This window comes from Scyliorhinus canicula, chromosome 3, assembly GCF_902713615.1.
Source record: "Scyliorhinus canicula chromosome 3, sScyCan1.1, whole genome shotgun sequence".
Classification (NCBI taxonomy): Eukaryota; Metazoa; Chordata; class Chondrichthyes; order Carcharhiniformes; family Scyliorhinidae; genus Scyliorhinus; species Scyliorhinus canicula.
The window spans coordinates 136,760,462-136,769,549 of record NC_052148.1 but is presented as its reverse complement, the minus strand read 5'-3'; the positions used below and the strand labels follow the sequence as shown (position 1 = coordinate 136,769,549).

Sequence of the window (9,088 nt, the reverse complement as noted above, 5' to 3'; positions counted from 1 at the left end):
ATATGAGGACCGGGAATTTTACTTCGAAACACCAGACGATGTATTGACTTTCATCAAGGACAAAAGACTGGATGTGAATTAATGACACTGAATCCTTGGGAAGAGTATTGCAGGGGCGATTTGTTGACAGTCACTTTTGTGCTGGTTTGAATAAGTAGTGTTATCTGCAAAAAGAGGCTGTTTTGATGGCTAAAGTTAAATTTTCCTTGCTGGGTGTAAGGGGGAGGCGGTTTCTGTGGCTGTTTTTGTGGCTGTTTTTCCACAGTTTTTTCTGCTGTTTGTTTACTAGGGAATGTGATGCTTTGAATATGTTTGTCCAAGTTGGGGGGGGGGGGGGGGGGGGAGGAGGGAGAACAATGGGGAGGCAGACTGTTTGGTGCCATTGATGGGAGTTATCAGGTCAGCTTGGTCAGCTGACTCACGGAAGCTCAGTGGGGGCGGGGGCGAGCAGATTATAAGCTTGAGCTTGATAAGGGGGGTTGGGTTTCTGTTGCTGTTACCAGGAGGAAGGGAGGGGGGTGGGAGCTGCTTTGCTGACAGGGGAGGAACTGTTACTCACGGACAAATGGGAAGTCGGGGACGGAGGATGCCTGAGGGGGTCTCAATGAGGCCGGGGACGCAAGCTGGAGGCTGGCCTAAAAAGGGCGATGGCTAGTTGGTGGGTGGGTGGGTGGGGGGGGGGGGGGGGGGGGTCGCGCAACCAGGCCAATTACATGGAACGTTAGAGGGCTGAATGGGCCGGTCAAGAGGGCTCCTGTGTTTGTGCATTTGAGGGGGCTGAAGGCAGACGTGGCAATGTTACAAGAGACATATCTAAAGGTTACAGACCAGACTAGATTGAGAAAGGGGTGGGTTGTCCAAGTATTCCACTTAAGGCTGGACTCAAAGACCAGAGGGGTAGCGATTTTGATAAATGGGTGGCATTCGAGGCAGGGTTTTGTGAGGGCCACGAAGAATCCGGCACGAGTTGTAGAATAGAAAGTAATAACATTTATTTACAATAACATATATATACACACAACAGCAGCAGAAACTCCCTTGCTGCTCACTCCTCTCTAGCTGGTTCCATACTGGCTAGCTATATTTATGCAGGGAATCTGCTCATGATTTCTCCACCCCCCTCATTAGGGAAGCTCATGTATATTATGACACTGTCTATGTTGCCCACCATACAGGACTGGGTCCACTCATGGATCTGTGATGCTGTGACAGGCAAGGAGTCCATAGAATTTAGGATTGCAACCAGTGGCGGACTGGGTCTAAAAATATTGGTTGCCAGGAGACAAAGGGGGCCCACCCACAACTACAATGCTATCATTTAACGAATCAATAAAATTTTCAAAAAATACATATGTAAAAAAGGGTACAATTAAAATTTTTGTGGAAAAAATGTGTATTTCTTAGTAATTACAGTGTACATGTACTGTACATATTACTGGCAGTAGATACCAAATGTAAATACAGAATGTTATAATTGAAATTTTTATTTAAAAATTTTTTTTTAAGTAATTGGTTGATATTTTTAAATAGTTTACTGCACAATTTACACATTAACAGATAGTTCAAAAGCACAATAGAGCATTGCATGCAGTCCACTATATTAAGAGCAATCGTTTGTGTTCGCTAGATGATTGTGCGAATCTGCCAATAATTGCTTCTGCATCCAATTCATCTAACAATTCCTTTTCAATGGATAGCAACATGTATGATTCCAAATTCTCCTCAGACAGCGAATTTCTTAACCTTGTCTTTATGATCTTTAGCTTTGAAAATGTCCTCTCACATTGGACTTGAGTAACTGATAGTGTGCAGATGACTTTATAAAGTTCATAAAGGTTATCATATGCCTTGTCATGAAGTCTGTTGGATGCCAGAATTTTTAGTACACACGATGGGCAAGTGCTGCAAATTTTACAATTGTTGCAACTGGAATCCATATTCTCACCATCATTAAGCAATAGCTTTAATACATCAAAGTTTGAAGCAAAAGAAAACAATTCCAATATTACTTGATCTTTGCTGATTTGTGGAAACAGCTTAATAATACCTTCCAATGCTTCATCTTCAAGGCCCTTCTCTGCAATAGTTTTAAAGTTTGCTGGGTCCAAGCAGGACAAATCTTTATACAACTGTTTGTGTTGTACAAAGTGTGATTCTAGTGACTGGACAATGCGATCCATTATTAGGTTAAACACATTTACTCGAAAATCAGCTAGAGAATCTGGGGAATTTCTTTCATCATCAATAAGCTCATCTGCCATTCTTTTCTTTTTCCTCTGCCTCTTAACTGGCAATGCTGTTTCCAACGCATCAATTTCCAATGTTTGATTTTCATCCATATTCATCTGTGAAATCCTGTCATTACATTTATTTAAAATTCCAAAGCCTTGCTGTGAACGTTATCAAATGTTCTTGTCTGTTCCTTCAACTTTGTTGTAGCTGAATCTACCAAACTCCATGCAGTAAACATATCTAAACCACTTGTCTGTAGATAACTTGATAACGGGGTTGTAGTTTCAAATATATACAAGTAAGTAAATGCTGTCAATATGGTTTCAAACTTTAGAAGACTTTGAAGTAAAACATTTGCTTCATGTTTTGTTTTTGCATCAAACTTTTCTGAATCTTGTGTCATTGATAAGCATGTCAACAGATTTACGAAAGTACTGGCAGCGGCATCATCAAAACGTCCAAATATAGTTGTTGCTGTATTGGATTTTCCTGACCATCTGGTCTCAACAATTAGCTTCAATCGTTTCATTTTTTCTTGTCCTAGATGTTTTCCAACAACTTCTATCCATACAGCCATTCTCTTGTATGATGCTTTCACAAAAGTTGCTATATTCTGGAGCAAATTGAAAAAAGAAACTGCAGGCACACAACATTTTGTTGTCTTGGTTCAGCCGGTTCATCGGTCCGGGGCCCGGAGAGCCAAGAGGGGGCCCGTGAATCTCTGAAGGGCCCTTAAAAATTATAATTAATTAGATAAATAAATCTCCAACTTCTTTCCTGAGATTTGTATTCTAACTTAATAAAATATAATTGTTTTTAAAAAGAGCAATACCAAATAATAATGCAATAAAGAAACAAACAAATAATCACTCAGTGTATGAAGGAACGAAGCAGTGTTAAACGGATGTGAAAAGGAGTGGAGGGGGGGGGGGGGAGAGCTGGTTCACCCGGGTCGGACATAGTTGGAAATCCACATTTTCAGCAAGAGTGTGTAAATTTAAAGATAAAGTTACAGTTCGTGATTTGAGATGGTCGGCAACTTGAAAAGATATCAAGCAGTACATAGGGTCGTGAGGTCACCGAAAAGGAGAAGCGGTACCTTTGACCGGGAATCATGAGGTCAAAGATATTGAAGTGATAAGCCATGATCGGTAAACTCAAAGGGTTGCGACTTGTAACACTTCACTGGTATCAAACTGGACATGTTAACTTTGGTCGTGGGACCATTCTTAATGTCTTACTATAGTCGGACCAAACTTCTAAGTTTCAACAGTTGTCTCAGTTGCTTGCTGGTGTGAACACTGGACAGTGGATTGTCTCCTCTTCTGAAGCTGCATAGGCCACTGTGGGCGAATAAAACCCCCCGAGGAAGAAATTGTTGCTGGAGCGCAGTCGGGGGAGAGTGGGTTGACGGACTTTTGTAATTACTACTGGGCGGCTAATATAGCCATGATTAGGAAGTGGGTAGTGGGGGGGGGGGGGGGGGGGTGGTCGGTGTGGGAGCGGATGGAGGCGGAGTCATATAAAGACACAAGTTTGGGAGCACTGATAATGGCATATCTCCCATTCTCGTCAGCCCGATACTCCACAAGTCCGGTGGTGGCGGCTCTGAGAATCTGGGGGCAGTGGAGAAGATATAGGAGAGGGGAGGGAACATCGGTTTGGATCCCGATTTATAATAATCATCGGTTTGTACCAGGTAGGCTGGGTGGTGGGTTCCGGAGATGGCAACGGGCAGGAATTAGGAAGATGGGGGATCTATTTATAGACAGGAGCTGCCCCAACTTGGAATCCTTGGAGGATAAATTTGAATTGCCAGCAGGGAACGGGTTTAGGTATTTGCAGGTGTGAGACTTCTTGAGAAGGCAGGTTCCGGTCTTCCTGCTGCTGCCGCCACGGGGGATACAGGACAGAGTCATCTCCAGTACCTGGGTGGGAGAGGGGAAGGTATCAGATATTTACCAGGAACTTTTGGAATCGGAGGAAACTCCGGTGGAGGAGGTCAAGGGTGATCCACGATCAATAACTCCCGAAGCGAGATTGTAGGACAATTGAAGGTGTTATTGAACTAGATGTTTCCCCCAGCAGCGCAGGTACAGAATGCAGCAGCTAGGGAAACACAGACTCTTATACTCCGCCTTACTGGGCGGAACCAGCAGGCAGGCTTCACCAATGATCTTACAGTATCAGGTACCTCCAGCACCAATGATCTTACAGCATCAGGTACCTCCAACCTAGGCATCGTAATACCCCTAATCCCGACTACCACATTCACCCCCTGTTAAAAAAAGAGTCTGGCGGGGTTGGTAGTCTCTCGTGATATCCTGCAGAGGGATTTGGATAGGTTAAGTGAATGGGCTAGGGTCTCGCAGATGGAATACAATGTTGACAAATGTGAGGTTATCCATTTTAGTAGGAATAACAGCAAACGGGATTATTATTTAAACAATAAAATATTAAAGCATGCCGCTGTTCAGAGAGACTTGGGTGTGCTAGTGCATGAGTCACAGAAGGTTGGTTTACAGGTGCAACAGGTGATTAAGAAGGCAAATGGAATTTTGTCCTTCATTGCTAGAGGGATGGAGTTTAAGACTAGGGAGGTTATGTTGCAATTGTATAAGGTGTTAGTGAGGCCACACCTGGAGTATTGTGTTCAGTTTTGGTCTCCTTACTTGAGAAAGGACGTACTGGCGCTGGAGGGTGTGCAGAGGAGATTCACTAGGTTAATCCCAGAGCTGAAGGGGTTGGATTATGAGGAGAGGTTGAGTAGACTGGGACTGTACTCGTTGGAATTTAGAAGGATGAGGGGGGATCTTATAGAAACATTTAAAATTATGAAGGGAATAGATAGGATAGATGCGGGCAGGTTGTTTCCACTGGCGGGTGACAGCAGAACTAGGGGACATAGCATCAAAATAAGGGGAAGTAGATTTAGGACTGAGTTTAGGAGGAACTTCTTCACCCAAAGGGTTGTGAATCTATGGAATTCCTTGCCCAGTGAAGCAGTTGAGGCTCCTTCATTACATGTTTTTAAGGTAAAGATAGATAGTTTTTTGAAGAATAAAGGGATTAAGGGTTATGGTGTTCGGGCCGGAAAGTGGAGCTGAGTCCACAAAAGATCAGCCATGATCTCATTGAATGGCGGAGCAGGCCCGAGGGGCCAGATGGCCTACTCCTGCTCCTAGTTCTTATGTTCTTATGTTATGGCAGTACCCGTCGGTGGTACAATGTTTTGCCTTTTACATGTCACACAAATTATTTACAGGTATTTATTTACAGGTACATTTCATAATGAAGCTATTAGTCGATCGGGGGCCCTGGTCGTCCTCTGTGATCATCGCAGTTTCAGCGGTGATGCAGGCGCCGGCTCGAGCATCCGTGACTCTGGGAGCGTGACCACGGCTTCTTCAGCTTCATCACCCCTGGGCGGGGCCAGTGGAAGGACTGATTCCCCATGGAAGGGGGCAGCCATGGGTGCGCCGTTGGGAGGGTGGGTGGGGTTGGTGAGGGGGGTGTGGGTGGGATCTAGTGGGCGCCAGGTCCCGGAGGGAGACCGTATCCTGCCGACCAGCGGGTCCGACTTGTGCGCCCGCATGTGTTTGCGGAGCAGAATGGATCCAGGAGCTGCCAGCCAGTTTGGGAGTGAGGTCCCGGAGGAGGACTTCCCAGGGAAGACAAGGAGACGTTCATGAGGTGGGGGCGTCATGGTGAAACAATCGAGCCTTTATTGCACAAGATGTTGTGTCCCCTGCAGCTGGAACCAGAATGGGAGCAGCGCAGGAGAGCACACACTTTTATACGCCGCCTGCTGGGAGGCACAACATCTTGATCAAACCCGGGACCTCAGCAACAGTGCTAACTACTGCGCCACCATGCCGCCCATCTAAGTTTCAGTTGTGGCGGACTTTGCTGGAGGCTTCCCACCGCTATCAGAGAACTCAGAGATCGAGCCATCATTTTGAAAGGGTGCCCCAATCTCTAAGTGAGCTTGTGGGTCCTCCACCCATGGGCAATACCATGTCCACATAAGTGGGCATTACCTCTTCCCCCCCACCCCCCCACCACCACATGAGGATACCCTGCTATGGCCCACCCTTCCAGGACTCCCACCCGTCACCCCCCCAAACACCCAGAGGTTCTTCTTACCTGTCCTGCAATCTCACCCCCAACCCTTCATACCATCCTCCATTCATGGGCATAGCCCCCAGCAGGGCCTGACTCTTGACAATGCCACCCCGGCACTCTTTCACTGCCACCCTGGCATGCTGAAAGTTCTCCTGCTGGTTTGGCAGTGCCGCCAGGGCACCTTGGCAATGCTAGGGTGGCAGTGCCACCAGGGCACCTTGGCAATGCCAAGCTGGCAGTGCCAAGATGCCCATATTCCAGGGGGAGGGACAGGGGGAACGCTGCCCTGTCCCTGACCACCCTGGGGCGTCCGCTGGCCTAGGAGCCCCCCCCCCCCCCCCCCCCCGCCGCACCCCTACCTCCCAGGTGCTGTTCCGCCTAGTTCATGTTTGTGTGGACTAGTACAGAATGGTGCCCAGCAGTGGCCGGGAGGCTGGGAAATGTCAGATAAGTAGCTAAGCGATCTACCGGCCAACTAATCTGAGCGTGAGCCCCCATTGTAGGTGGATTCCTGAACCCGACTTGGGTAGATCCCATGAGGTGTCTTAGCTGTCAGGAAGCCCACGGGAGGCTTCACCGGGCACCTACCAGTCATGTCGCGCTCCATTGGGGCGCACCGTGGCTGGTAGATCACACCCCATATATTTGATTTATTCAAATATTTGGAATATTTAGATAATGGGCGGAATTCTCCAAAAATTGCACAGAGTGCTAGATCAGGTGTGAAATTTGTTGGTTTCAGAGTTGCCTTCTCTGGCCAGATCAAACAGCAATTTCAAAGTGCTGGCCAGGATTACACAGCCAGCTCGAGAGAGAGAGAGGTGGCTAAACGTGCTGGCAAAACCGAGATTCAGAGGTCAGGGCACCACTTTTAAAAGGCACCTTGATCTCAAAGTGAAGTTAATGGCTCTTCACCAACCGCCACCACGCCCGCCCAAACTCCGCCCTGCCACACATCGGAACCCCCGGCTAACAAGGGGAACACCCTCATTTTTATTGTGCCACGTATGTCTGCATGTTTGGGGGGGTTTATTTTAAAAATAAATTTAGAGTACCCAATTCTGTTTTTTTCCAATTAAGGGGCAATTTACCGTAGCCAATCCACCTACATTGCAAAGCTTTGGGTTGTGGGGGTGAGACCCACGCAGTCACAGGGATAATGTGTGACACGGGGCTGCGTCCGAACCCGGGTCCTCAGCGCCATGAGGCAGCAGTGCTAACACATGGGCGAGTGTGAAGCCCTGAACCTAACTGTACATTCCAGACAGTGCTGTGACAGAGGATCATTGTGACTGGCAACGAGATCTAATGGCGCTGTTAGCCAATGAGATAAAAGTGGAGGAAGATAAACCGGATGAAGAGATGGAGGAGCCAAAGGGAATTTCAGAGTTCTGGTTAACATTCTTCAAAAATATGGATTTGCTCAGTGACATGATACAGGAGCATAGTGAGTTTTCCTAAAACATCTACAAGATGTAAAGGTAACATTTTCAGATCCTGGACAGCCAATGAGTTTTATTCTGGAATTTAAGTTTGAGTCGAATGAGTATTTCACAATTGAGGCAGTGACAAAAACATACCAGATGGAGTCAAAGTCTGGTGAGTCAGACGTTTTCTTCTTTGATAAACCAAAAAGCACGGGATCCACAGGGTGCCAGATCGACTGTTAGAAAGGGAAATATGTCACATTGAAAACCATTAAAACGAAGCAGAGGCATAAGGATCGGGGCACTGGTAGAACAGTTATGAAAACTATATCAAATGACTCTTTCTTCAATTTTTTTAGTCTTCCTGAAGTTCCAGAGCATGGAGAGCTGGATGAAGGTTCTGCAGCAAGTCTCGCTGCTGACTTTGACATTGGTCACTTCTTGCATGAACACATAGTTGCAAGTACAATGTTGTACTTCACAGGAGAAGCTATTGCAGATGATGAGGATTACGATGGTGATGATCACAATGATGATGATTACAATGAGGAAAGTGAAGAATCAGATGATGAGCCAGAAGAAGAAGACTACGAAAGTCTATTTCGTTTATTTGGCAGTAGTGACGAGGTGATCACAAGTATCACACAATCTGCGCAGGACAACGATAAGTGTGAGAGCGCTAAGAGAGCACGTGCAGAGGCTGAAAGTGAGATTGCAACAGCAGATAAATCAGCTGAGAGCAAATCAACTGCGAACTGGGAACTGAAGAAATAATCCCCATTTTGGAGAAATTGGCTCCAGAGAAGTACAATGAATCATTCTATGCCCACAGAATGGTTCCTGCAGTGGATTCCCCAATACTCGAGGCCAGTCCACCAAAAGACTTGCAGAAAGAACAGATGGATATATCTTTGTGCAGTTCTCCAACGAAAGACGAAGCATGTATTGTCATATCAAATGAGGATGAGTCACTAATTGAGGCTGAAACACAAAGTGAAGAAGCAACAACGCCTTATGCTGAGGACATTGATCTGGCTAAGGTACCGGAATGCAAGAGTTTGCAGATCATTCCTGAAGTCGCAAACCTGCCTGCAACTGCAAAAGCGCCCAAGCATATGCCAACATTGGATGCCTCACCAGTTGATGGCCATTCAGCACAGTACTTGACGCAAGCATTATGGATCAATCAAACTCCTCAATAAAGCAAAGGTTCCAGAATCAGTTATTGTGGCGGAAGAGCCCGAATCACCTTCCACAGCAGGAGATCCAAAGACAACTATTACAGCAGCAGATCAAGAAACAGC

The 9,088-nt window shown here is 46.3% G+C and overlaps 1 pseudogene; it reads left to right on the top strand.

Moving 5' to 3' along the window:
- Positions 1 to 7,665: 7,665 nt before the first annotated feature.
- Positions 7,666 to 8,558, top strand: LOC119963640 (annotated as a pseudogene).
- The last annotated feature ends 530 nt before the right edge of the window (positions 8,559 to 9,088 follow it).